The following is a 13110-nucleotide window of genomic DNA, read 5'->3' as shown; positions in this document are numbered from 1 at the left end:
CTTTTATAAAGAATATCTCTTTGGATTTGAGACTTTAGTCTTTGCAACTTTACAGATCTTCTTTATGCACCAAGAGCTTGTAACCCTCCAAAGAGAAAGGAACAATTGAAATCGCATCATATGACCCCTTTAATATTGACTAAACTACATTTAATTCAAATGTCCACTTAATCTTTAATATTTGGCCACTTCTTTATGACGGAAATGATACAGCCGCTGTAATTTCTTGAATATTATGGACATCAGAACATGCAAACTCAGAGCGAGGGTTAAACTTTTGTTTTGAAGTCGCGATGAACAGTTCGCATATTTAGAAAAATAATGATGTATTTTCCTGTGTTGGCGCAGGTTTCTAAATGATCCGCCTTATAAATCTGACAGAATGGTGCACATGTTCTCAGATGACCGTTATACTCAGACTCACAGCATATGCAGAGATGTATGTAAATGATGACTGTTTGTGCGGAGCAGCGTTTACTGTGAACCGAGCCGTGACCGGCACGCATAGAAATAAAGCACAGGTTAAACCCGCAGCGCATATGTTTATTTCATTGAATCACAGACTTGTCCGCCTTATAAATCTGACAGAATGGTGCACATGTTCTCAGATGACCGTTATACTCAGACTCACAGCATATGCAGAGATGTATGTAAATGATGACTGTTTGTGCGGAGCAGCGTTTAATGTGAACCGAGCCGTGACCGGCACGCATAGAAATAAAGCACAGGTTAAACCCGCAGCGCATATGTTCATTTCATTGAATCACAGACTTGTTGAATTCATAATAGCACTAATTATGATTTTTAAATGGTTTTAATATTTTGTGCAGCCTTAGAAAACGGTCTAATAATGCGTTTCATGGATTCTTGTCCGTGAAATGCACCACTTCCGGTATTTTGCCGATTAATCGACACGGCAAAACGCAATCAATTTTTTGTTTTGTTTTTATAATCGAGTACTCAAACTTAATCGAGGAATCATGACAGCCCTAATCTAAACATTGACGGCATTCAGAGAGGGACTGATGCTGCAGATTGGGTGGAGTGTGATGTGTGGAGAAAGACCCAAAGCACTAGTCACTGAATCACTATCTGATCTTATTAAGGATTCTCATGACTTCTTGTTTTTACCCGGCTATCCCCCTTTTTGCTCATGCTATGATTTTTTTTTTCTTTTTTTTTAATTTGGCAGTTGCCATGGACATCTGTACCGACATGATAAGACTGTAATTGTACCAATATCTGCTTCAGGGTTCGAATAATTTTGAAGACCGTCACATGAACAGTCAAATGTTCCGTCTCGAAAATATCTTTGTGATATATTTGGTTAAATCGGCATAGAAAAACGGCTGTCACAGGGCTCTTTTTCACTCCTCCTATTTTCCTTTACAATTTTACACAAAAAAACATAATGCAGTATGACTACAGTTACTAAAAATGACTGAAGAGTTGCATTAAAATGGGAAAATATGCATAATGACTAATATATTTAACATAGGGATTTACACTTTAATGAAGGGGGCAAATGGTATGGAATTAGTTATTTCCCAAGTGTGTGATGCTTGAGATATTTATTCAAATTGATGTTTTCAAGTGTATTTAATGTGTTATTTGGAAAATATGTGTCATATTTCAAGCAAGCAAAATCTCTAGATCCCAATATCGCTAATATGTAAGAAGGACCTTTTGAATCAATTGCATGATATAGTTTACAAAAAAATGGGAACATTATGCACAACATCAGCACAATTGAATATATGAGCTTGCATGTTTGTGGATTTTCAACAGGCTATAATAAATTTGTGCAAGTAATTCTCATATATACAGAGTATAATGTGAGTCTCGTTTGAAAGGAGGCACAGTAAACATCACAGAAAAACAGAGCTATGTGATCTATGTTCATGCTCTGGTGTTGATATTTCAAATAAAGCAAAATAAATGCACTGTTGATTCAAAACCTACAATAGTAGGTCCTTCAGAGACTCTATGGGTGGTAATCATATGGGTGTATGTCTATAAGCTGCTAACATGTGTTTATGGCATTTGATTGAATACCAGTACGTGGTAAGCCAATTAGCAGTAATATGCACAAAAGCAGGAGAAATGTGATTGTTAATATGTTGTGACTCAGAAGTGCCATTTACCGTTTGTGATATTCATAAACACAAATGTCAATGAACAAATAAACCTAAAAGATAAAAATAAAAACCATCTATACTGTGTTTTAGCAAATCGATTGTAAAAATCAGAAGTATCCCAGACCAAAGCTTAAAGTCGAATGGTAAACTATATTATAAAACAGCGGAGTAGGACTGATTTGACATCCAAACAAGAACAAGAGCTTCAGATAAAACAGGAGCATGCATAACTTTATGATTAGATGGCAAAAGGCCATCAACACACAATTTACGCTTCTCTTCAGAAGACTTTCTTGGCACTTTGCCTAAAGAGCGCGGGGTCGTTTCAGGTCAGGCCTGGCGTGTTGTTGTAAAGGAAGTGCAGGCATTCGACTCGCTGTATTTTACTTCCTTGTTTTTCACGTGCCGGAATCACATTTGAGAAATCAGACTCTGAGAAGACGACAAAGCAGTAGAGGGTTGAAGAGTATGGTTTTCATGTAAATCAGCAAACATATTTTATGCATTTAAAATGCACAAAGAGTCGCTCACTGGGGATCAGTCTGAACAGGTCAGGATGTTTAACATGGGTTGTTGTTTTTTCCCCGCATTTGTTCGTGACATTATTTGTGTGCTTTAGAAACGAGTGATATTCTTGTTTTATGTAGGAATTCTGCTTCTCACGTTTTGCATTTGAATGCTTTAAATATTTTCAGCTTGGTGTAAAAGCAAACGACTTTCTCTGCAAACAATCACAAACTCTTTTATTTATTTATTTATTTTTTGCTACATTAATGTGCATCCTGTACTCAGTTTGTGCATTTGTTGCCCGTTAAAAGGGTTCCCAAAAGCAGTTGCTCTACATTTAGTGAAGCCGTCTATTCAACTCGAAATGAACGCTTGCTAAATAAATGAATAAATAATGAATGATGAATGCCGTCAGGAGGACGGCACATATTTTGCCATCGCATTCAGCGACCGGTAACAGTCCGTTGTTTTAGCTTGCTAAGGAATGTTTGTATTGTACAAAATCATGACCAAAAATAGACAAAAGAAAAGACAAAAGTGATATTTTATTCATTAGGACTGTCTGTCTTTGTGTATTCTCATGGAATCTGGTCTGCATTTAAATGCTAACATCATTTACTCCTCTAACCTAAGGCAGAGTTTACCATCACCTCGACAGAGAGTGTGTGTGCAGCCAGTGTTACTAATATCTCATGATGTGTGTGTGTGTGTGTGTGTGTGTGTGTGTGTGTGTTGATTTCAGATTGACTAAGGAACATGAGGAGCCTTTTCAAAATGTAGAGATAATTCTCTGCCTGTTGTTGGGATATAAATCTTTCCCTTGATTTAAATGTCACCACTTCTTAACAATAAATATAAAAAATGATACAAAACAGTATTTCTTAATGTATGTAGTTATTATTTTCCACAAATGGCAACAGCATTTTGCTGCATGTTTCGGTGTGTAGGTGTTTTTAATGCAAACCTGACTGTAGGGTTCACGCAATTGAACCAAACGTAATTAAATCCTGAGATTGATTGATCATTTAGTTATTCTTTCATCAAGGATGTTTTGATGGCATACTATCATCTAATTTATAAATTGCAAGTAAGTTGAGTTTTACAGGGCTGTTTAGTGATACGAGCAGGGGCGGATTTAACCATTAAGCGAGATAAACGGCCGCTTAGGGCCCTTGGGATTCAGGGGGCCCCATCTGATATTGGCGAAACATATCTGGCAAACGCTCCAGTGTGTTTTGGTGTTCTGGAGAGCGTCAGATGTTCACTCACTGCTCAAAACGCTGAGTTTTTGTCCAGTGCCGAGTTCTGCAAGCTCGCGAATCCTCTCATTATAACAACGTGTAGATACGATGTAAATAAGAGATTGATTGTGCGATGCAGAGAGATTCATTGATTAACGGGACGTCGTGAGATCGCGATGAACTGAAGTGCTTTTAGACAGTTTTTAGTGATTATAGAGGGAGCGCACTTTCTAGGCTGACTGTCTCAGAACGGATATATTAACCTCAGAGAAAGAAAGTTTTGTGTTTCGTGTCAGGATTTTATTTGTCTTGATGTTTCAAAATGACTCGCTTGTGTGCTTTTTCTTTGCGCACCGGCGCGAACTGCTGCTAATGCAATGACTGGAGACTTTCGCTTGTTAATAGATTACATTTTCGATTTGTTTCTCGGCAAACCCCTTAAGAACACTTGGAATACGGAACGAGTTGCATGGGATAATTTTATGACATTTGAAGCATAAAAATATTGAAGAAGGTTACAATTCATTAAAATCATTTTTTTTAATAATGTCTTCTTTTGTGATCCGAAAAAAAATAAAAATAAGGTAGCCTAATATGGCTTTAAAACAGCATCAGGTTGACTAATTATCTACTTAAGTTGTGAAGAGGTAAATAAACTTTAAACTATGAGAGAGAGAGAGCGAGCAAAATAAGGGTTAGGCCTAAAAGAGCACATAGTTATTGTGTTGGGGCCCCATACCTGAAATTTGCTTGCGGCCCCCAAATCACTAAGTTCGCCCCTGGATACGAGTATTGTAATGCTCATGGTTATGTAGTAACTTATATACTATCAGAAAAAAATGTGCATCAATTCTACAACATCTTGTCACCCCGAAAATGCCTTTAAAGGAACACCTTTGTACCTTATTTACCCCTAAAAAGAGCATATTAGTACCCTATAGTAGTATTTACCCTTAAGGAACTGCTATGCACCTTTTGGGGGTAAATAAGGTACAAAGATGTGCCTTTAAGTGAATTTTCCCAGTGACAAGATGTTGTAGCCCTGAAGGGACAATTTTTGCACATTTTTTTCTGCGAGTGTACCGTTGACTTGACTAATGGTATGAATGGAGAATGAATGAGAAGACTGGTTGAAATAGTGTTCATGGTTATCTGGCTGGTTTCGCTTGCAGGTGTTTGCATCAACCCTGTCAAACAAGCAGTGTCTGAACTCTATGGTTTTTCAAACGCAAATGCTGATAACTAGAGAGCAGGGAGGATGATGTGACCAGTATGACGCCCTTATTTACACTCCAAATGAGCTCCAGCGAAATGGCTTCTATTTATTTATTTTTATTTATTTTAATAATAATAATAATTATTATTATTTATTTATTTATTTATTTGTTTGTTTATTTATTATTTATTTATTTAACACAAATGTTTTCATTACAAATTATATATTCTAACAATAACGTGAAATTCACAGTTATTTAGTGTTTGGTATTTCTCCTCTTGTGCTTTAATGACAACACGCAAAGCTGACAGGTTTGAGCAAATTCTGACGATTCATGCTGTCAGCGTCACACATTTATCATAATGTTTCTTTGTTCTTCCAAAATCTTAAAACTTTTATTACTGTTTATTTTCTAGGTTGATATAAGATTTCCAATCCAAAATTTTCTATGTGTTTTACGAGTTTTGAACCCCACTGTGTGTAGTACATTATTTTACAGCGATTGTAGAGTGACACAAAATAGCTGGATTTTGAAAAACACTTATTTTTAAAAATATTAGAAAATAGAAAATGAAGTAAATTATCAATAGAAAGGGCTGAACGGTCACACTTTTGCCTCAATAAGCTCCTAATTGCTGTTTATTAATAGTTAGTAAGGTAGTTGTTAAGTTTAGGCATTGGGTAGGATTATGGATGTAGAATATGCAGAATATGTGCTTTATAAGTACTAATAAACAGCCAATATGTTAATAATATGCATGCTGATAAGCAACAGTGAGAATTGTTCCCTAAACTAAAGTGTTACCATTGAACTGATCAGTCTGATAATAATGAGTGTGTTTGATTTCTGCATTCAGTGGATTTCGTTCGAGATAAAACAAAGCATTTCGGAAAATATGGACCTTAGAGTTGCATGTGGTGCATGCGTGCATGTGTGAAGTAAGGACGTTTTGTCATTTTGACCTTGGCTAAAACCTACGAGCAAGGGAAAGTATGTCACACCGAGTATCAGTGATTCATTGGGTCTGAATTATTCTTGTCCACAAGTGCTGCCAAAATCTGCACAAGACAGACACTGTCAGTTTCGCTTCTTGCCTCGTTCCTTTCCTGCTTCCTCTAAGTTATGTTTTGTGGTTTTTAGACATATTTTCACTGAGAGCGATATGATGTTAGACCGTGTGTTGCCGGCTATTAACACCTACAAACAAACAGCATGGACACCGCGACATCAAAAAGCACTTAGTATTTGAATAAGGAAAGCAGGTCAACGTTGCATTCGGCAGCATTAATATATTTATGTAGGTTTTTTTTTACGAATATAGTTTGGTAGCGTTATAAATAAATTCTCGGCACCACCTAATGCGGAGCATTGTAAGTCACATTTGCATATTTGAGATTTATATTATTCAGATGCTTGACATCCTTTCCCAGAAACACCCCCCCCTCCCTCCTTGTCTCTGCCCGACTCCCCACCCTCACCTTTTTCTTGCCTCCCTCTCTGTCTTTTGTTTTCCCCCCATGCCTGATAAAAATGATTTCCAGTCACCACACGGCATGCTTTATGAGATGGCCGCCTCATTAAAAAGCATCTCTGATTAACCTGAATTTCAGCTGCTTTCTTACTTTTCCTCTCTGCCTGTTATTATTCTTTCCTTTCGCCTCAGTCGCCCTGTGCTCTTTGTCACTGCAGCAGGGCACAGCCGTCTGAGCGTCTTCCAGACAAACTGACCTCTAGGGACGTATTGACAGTTTGTGTTACTGAGTGACAGACGTATAGAGCCACATGGAGCACACGGGAAAAAAACGTTCCCGTAATCTCCCGCCAGTCTTTTTTGGTTTGTATTTTTGTCGTAAAACTCCCTTCTAAGATTAGAGATTTTTGGGAGAGAGAAAACAAGGGTGGTGAAGGGGTGGAGTGGGGTGCTAATGTGGAGTTTTTTTCGTGTGTGTGTGTGTGTGTGTGTGTGTGTGGGTGATCTCTGGGAGCAATTCTTGACGTTCAGTTTCCTTGCACCTAATTTCACCTGCAATCACTCTGATATTCCGGCGATGTTTATGAGAGAAACTACAAAACTCATCTCAGATCTCCAGCGTGTCCCAGAATTATAGAAATGGTGTCACTGCATCAATACAGTAGGTTCCCAAAGTAAAGTCCCATTCATTTTAAAATGTCTTTAACATACTTTCTTCTATCCGTGCTTAATATGCAGAGACAACTACAAACGCTGTGGCTCTGTAATGCTTTTAAAACATTGTTTGGTTTGTTTTAATCGCCCTACCTGTCTGGCGTAGCCGCATGCATGGATTCTCTGTTGGCAGATGGGGGTCGTTCTGGAAACCTGTAAGAAAACAGTCATTATTTTTGAAGTTCCGTTATGCAAAGCTTGTGGCAATGTAACAAGTGCAACTAAGCCTTTACATAAGTAAAAAAACAAACAAAAACAACAACTCAAAATTAAAAGCAAATTATATAATCGAGTTGGCCTCATTATACTCTCAAACTACTCTACTACTCTTTGTATATATCTAAATATTTTGCTATACCCTTGTGAAAAAAACAAAACAATTTAGCTTACTAAAAAAAGTAGCCTACTTATCTATCTATCTATATATCTATCTATCTATCTATATATATATATATATATATATATATATATATAAAAGAAGATACTCGGGTGCAAACTGAATGCAATGTTTTCTGACACATAATTTCATGTTAATTGCAAATAAATGAAAATGCATTATAGTTTAAATTTATATCAAATGCACTTTAGAGTGTTTCTTTGACCCTAGGACTTAAGTACACTCTCATATATAATTTGATAATTACTTCTATTGTGTTCTGTTGAAATATGGTTAAAGTGTACTGCTGAATGCACACAAGCATTTTCGTTAAACTAAAATAGACTTTCGAGGTTCAAAGTTCTTTATCTGTCACATGAATTTGACATTCATGTGATGTAATGTAGTGAAATGTTTACCTTAGTTCCTCGTACCACCGTGCATCAGCAAACAGTATCAGCAACAAATAAAGGGCATACAAATACATCATAAAAGAAGCATTTCACATAGAATATGTCATAAATTAAAAGAAATATACAAAGATAGAAGATAGTAGAGAGAAAGAAAGTGTAAATAATTATTTTCTCAACATTTACAAAAACTATACAATGTATTCAGAAGCTGTACAGTATTGTATGTATTTATAGTCTAATTTCTGCATGTGTCTGTGTGTGTGAGGCAGGAATATGCAGACTCTCTTAAGTGACTTTAACGCTATTGAAACTTGCATGTCATATGTAAATATATTTGCAATTACACAGTTGTAATGATGAAGTTGCAATTTAGTACATTTAAAAATTTACTTCAAAAAACATTATAGTTAAAATCAAGTGCTATGCATGTGCTCAGAAGAATAAGTGTGCTCTTTTACAGCATGCCAAACTTTAAATGTGACCTTAATACAATGTGTACTTTTTAATGTACATGTGCGATAAGAAACAGTCATGAAACGTTAATTCTCTTCAAGTGCACTTAAGTGGCTTTTTGTTTGATTAATATTATATTATCTTCAGTATTTTTTTTTTCAATATCCTTTTAAGGTTTGAAGTACACTGCAAGTGCACATTCAATACAATTAAATGCTCTTTTTTTTCACAGGGGCAAACTTACAGAAATAATAATTAATAACTAATACCGTTTTTTATTTTCTTATAATCAATATACTATAACTCAATCATTTTATATTGCACTGTCGTCTTTGATTAAAGGATGTCATTCACAATGCTTCATGCGATAAGAGTTAATTAAATACGCAGTTATGACTTTTGTTCTGATTTTCATACTTTTGTGCTTCAAATCATAGTTGGTCATGTTGTGCTTCATTTCAGAGCTGAATGGTTTGGTTCAAGGCTTGGGACTCTTTTCTGAAGAATTTTTTGGAATCCAGAAAAATACTTGCAAAACCAAGGCCACCAAAAAAGTGGGCAGCCACTTAGTATGTAGTGTTACACTTCACAAAATATATATAGGAAATATTCAAGAGGCTAATGGAGTGTTTTGTGAAGCTTTTATATCTAATATACCCCTATAAAGCTTTTGAAAGATCTTCATACTACGTGCCCTAATGAGCTCCTTTTATTAAAGTCTTGTTGCACGCATGTGTGTGCGTGTTTATCAAGAAACGTTTACCTCCTCTTCCCGTATCAATATGCATGAAGTATTCATTGTCTGCACTGTTTGTCATGCTGCATGGTATAGACAAAGCACCTTTTTATACCGAGAACATGGCTTTGATCATGGCCTCTCTTCTCTGCCATTTATATTCGTATGCATATATTCTGGCAGCGTGGATGTTGATCAAAAGGATGCGCACACAATATATGCAGTACAGTATGTATTTTAGACTACATTAGCGTTAATTCGTCACCTTTTGGGGTTTCGTTACCACGCTGTTGTCAATGAATGAGTGTTCTTATGGTGATGATATGAATAACAACATTACAGCTACAGTGTTTGCAAAATAGCACATTGCAATGTTGGGCAAAATGAAAGCAAAAATATGATAATTTTATAAAACCTGTGCATAAATAGTATGACATATTAGGAGTGGGCGATAAGACCAAAATCTTATATCACAATATGAGTAATTTTATTTCACGGTAACGATATATATCACGATATAGTTATAAGTTCTTTGTGATATCAACATTTTTGATACCATAGAAATTTCATCATTTTTGTCACCTAAATTAAAAAAAAAAAAATCAAGCTCAGTGAAAACAAATAAACAGTCAGCGATAAAATAAGAATAATTAATTGCATGCGATAGGACGAAAACAAATACAGTAGAACAAATAAATAAGAAATGCTACATACATTGTGTAAAGTAATCAATAAAAACACTGCATATTCTTCACTGTGTCAATTAAATATATAGTTCCTCTTATTAAAAGTTACAAAAGTGATTTAGTCAAGAGCAGTGAGAGATTTTCTCTCTCTTGTTGTTTGATTAACATGAATGACATACTAGACTGCTGTCACTTTAAGAGCTTCCCGGATCCAATATACTGTAACACATGTGTTTTCTTTCTCAGCTGTGACCTACTTTGCTGTGTGTGTATTTAACCGTTCAAGGCCTATAAAGCGGCCAAAATAACTCGATACTCGCATGCTCTATGAGCACCGTCTTCATACAGCCATATGAGTTATCTTTCGCTGCTGATTGCATTTCAACGGCTTAAATCACTTTTTTTTAAACCGCACTATTTAAAAACGTGTGCAAACTATATGTTTTTTGACCACGTAGCACAGCAACATCAAGTGAGCATGTAACCGGTTAATCATGTCCAACACAGGTATATTGCCCACCCCTAAAACATGCATCATATATATATATATGAACATGAATGATTGTGCGGCTTGTTAGCAAGAGGCATGATATTACTTGTTTAAGTGGTTGGAATTACTCAAATGATTTAATCTGAAAAAGAAGTGCTTAATTGTATTAAATGCACACTTGTAGCGCACTTCAAATCTAAAAAAAAATGTACTTGCATATATTAATTAAATAAATAAGAGGCCATTAAATGGTACACTGTGTAACTTTTTTAATTCGAAAATAACAAAATGTAAAAAAAATGAGCAAGTACATCATAAAACCATCTTGTTTTCACATTGGTAAGCCTATAATAATATTTATATTTTAGAGCTGGTGGGATGGATTTACCAGGAATCTGAATAAGCGTAATTTGTCTGCACTTGTTTACGTCATATCTGTAACTAAAGAAAAAAAGATCAGGCTACAACTAGGCTATATGCAGTGGAAGGTGATATAGTAGCTTGAAGTAAAAAAAAAGTGTGTGTGTGTGTATATATATATATATATATATATGGCATCATATGTGCTGAGCATTGACTAGGTTCATAAAACAGCAATCATGTTGGTAAGAATACTAATTTCTAAACCGGTTAGTGCTTTCGTCTGTAGCCTTTGCAAGTTTAAATAGTTTTCTACTGTTTCACTTTCTGTGATATGAATTGCAATCAATGTCTAATGTTACTGTGGCCAAACTTTTGTAATGTTATTTTAAAACAAGTCAAAACAACAGCGGCATATTTGCTACTCACCTGCTTATAAGACATGCTTTTTTGGATATCTGTCTTTTGTCATTATTGGGGGAGTTTTGATGTTGTTAGTGAGATTCACATCTGTAATCATGGGCACAGTGCCTCAAGCCATATTAACCGTAATAACCAAAACAATGTTCCTAATATGCCTTAACTGCTAATGGGCCAAAGGTTACAAAGCGTAGATTTAGGTGTGCTTAAAGAGTGACTGTGTTTCTTAACACACTTTAATACATGTTTGAAAAGTGCACTTTGTAATGTAAAATTGAATGTTTTAATTTAAAATGCAGTTTAAAACTGTAGTGTCCCTAGAGAAAAATAAATATACTAAAATGCATTTGAAATACATTTGTTTCATGCTAAGTATACTACAAATACATTTACATATCTATGTACTTAATAAAAAATAAAAGTTATAATTTTAAATACTAAATTAAGTACTAAATTGCAAGTTCATAATTACAAATATATTTAAATACATGGCATGTTTCAATAGAAATAACATCAAAGTATATTTTTAGTTTATAATAAATGCATGTCAGTACATTCAGCAGTACACTTTAACCATATTTCAAAGACAACAGAAGTAATTATGAAAATACATATAAAGATGTACTTAAGTCCTACTTATTTGGGTCAAAACATTTCAGCTAATTGCATTTTAGCTAAATTGCATTTAACATGCAAAAAAGTGTCTGAAACCATTATATTCAGTTTGCACTTAAGTATGTATTTTTCAATATAATATTTCTGTAATAAGTACACAAGTACTCTTTTTATGCTGAAGGGTACTTCTTGGAGAATCTTACAACAGAGGGATCTGACCCTTATCTAGAGACCAGAATATCATAGAGACGTGGCTGGGCTCTTTTGGCAGTAAGCAACTACCCAGAACCCCCTAGCAACCGCATAGCAACGTGCTAAAAACTAGTTTGCACATGAGAGCACTACTGACAGTTTTCTTCATAAAATGTTAATTGTACAGTAAGCTGACAAGTGAGCTATTTTTAGACTCGGTTTTGGTAAAAGCTATGAAACTTAATAAAAAGTTGTTTTCTCACAAGGTAATTTTATTGCAAGAAAATCTTGTGCTTTGTGAATGGGATTGGTGTCACATGCACGTTGGTGTCTGTGCCATCGGCATCATAAATTTAATAACTGCCCGGTGTAGAGATGAAGGCGTCCAGGTCCAAATTGAATGGCGATATCACAACAAAATAACTGTTTTATTGCAATCACAAGATAATTAAGGTGAGATTGCAAGAAAACCTCGTTTACCTGCGACAGCTGTGGCAATGCTAACATCAGTGCTAACATCAGGCCTATCAGAATTAGTGTCTGTCAAATCAGTGTCTTTTAACATCAGCATCTGGCGGGAATGATGGTGGATGGATTGGGGTCACTGTCATGAGTACTTGATGTTTTGTCAAACAGTCCGCTGGACAGATCATCTAATGTATTTATAAAGTAGCCTGCTTTATTATTTAATTAATAATATTTACAGTGAACATCAGGTGGCAATTCAATATCAAATACAATATCAGAAATGTAGTTTAAAATCAAGCACTACAATGTATTAAAGGGGTCCTATTATGCTCTTTTACAAGTCTTGATTTTGTTTTGGGGGTGTACTAGAACAGGCTCTCATACTAGGTTGTTCGAAAAACACATTATTGTTCACATATTTTACATTATTACAACACCTTTCTCCCCAGTCTGGCATGAACAACTCGAATAGTTCCTGTATCAAATGAAAGCCCGCCTTCTGAAATACGAAATGTGCTGTGATTGGTTAGCTGGGCCAGCCAGTGTGTGTTGTGATTGGTTAGCTGGGCCAGTGTGTGTTGTGATTGGTTAGCTGGGCCAGTGTGTGCTGTGA

At 35.5% G+C, this 13110-nt stretch overlaps 1 protein-coding gene across 3 annotated transcripts in view; it reads left to right on the top strand.

Annotated features, from left to right (window-relative positions):
* The window catches only part of LOC107702945 (zinc finger and BTB domain-containing protein 20-like), a 51521-nt gene that overhangs the window by 12383 nt on the left and 26028 nt on the right, over nt 1-13110 (top strand). Inside the window, exon 1 of one of the 3 annotated variants that reach the window (XM_016505413.1) lies at nt 2529-2688. The exons of the other annotated variants lie outside the window; for them this stretch is intronic. The gene's annotated coding sequence lies outside the window, so the exon portion shown is untranslated. Of the gene's footprint in view, nt 1-2528; nt 2689-13110 lie in introns of those variants that run through there. 3 annotated transcript variants of the gene reach the window in all.

Source organism: Sinocyclocheilus anshuiensis, unplaced genomic scaffold, assembly GCF_001515605.1.
Source record: "Sinocyclocheilus anshuiensis isolate Anshui unplaced genomic scaffold, SAMN03320099.WGS_v1.1 scaffold238, whole genome shotgun sequence".
NCBI lineage: Eukaryota > Metazoa > Chordata > Actinopteri > Cypriniformes > Cyprinidae > Sinocyclocheilus > Sinocyclocheilus anshuiensis.
Note: the sequence above shows the minus strand (reverse complement) of the source record. Positions and strands in the feature narration are given on the sequence as shown.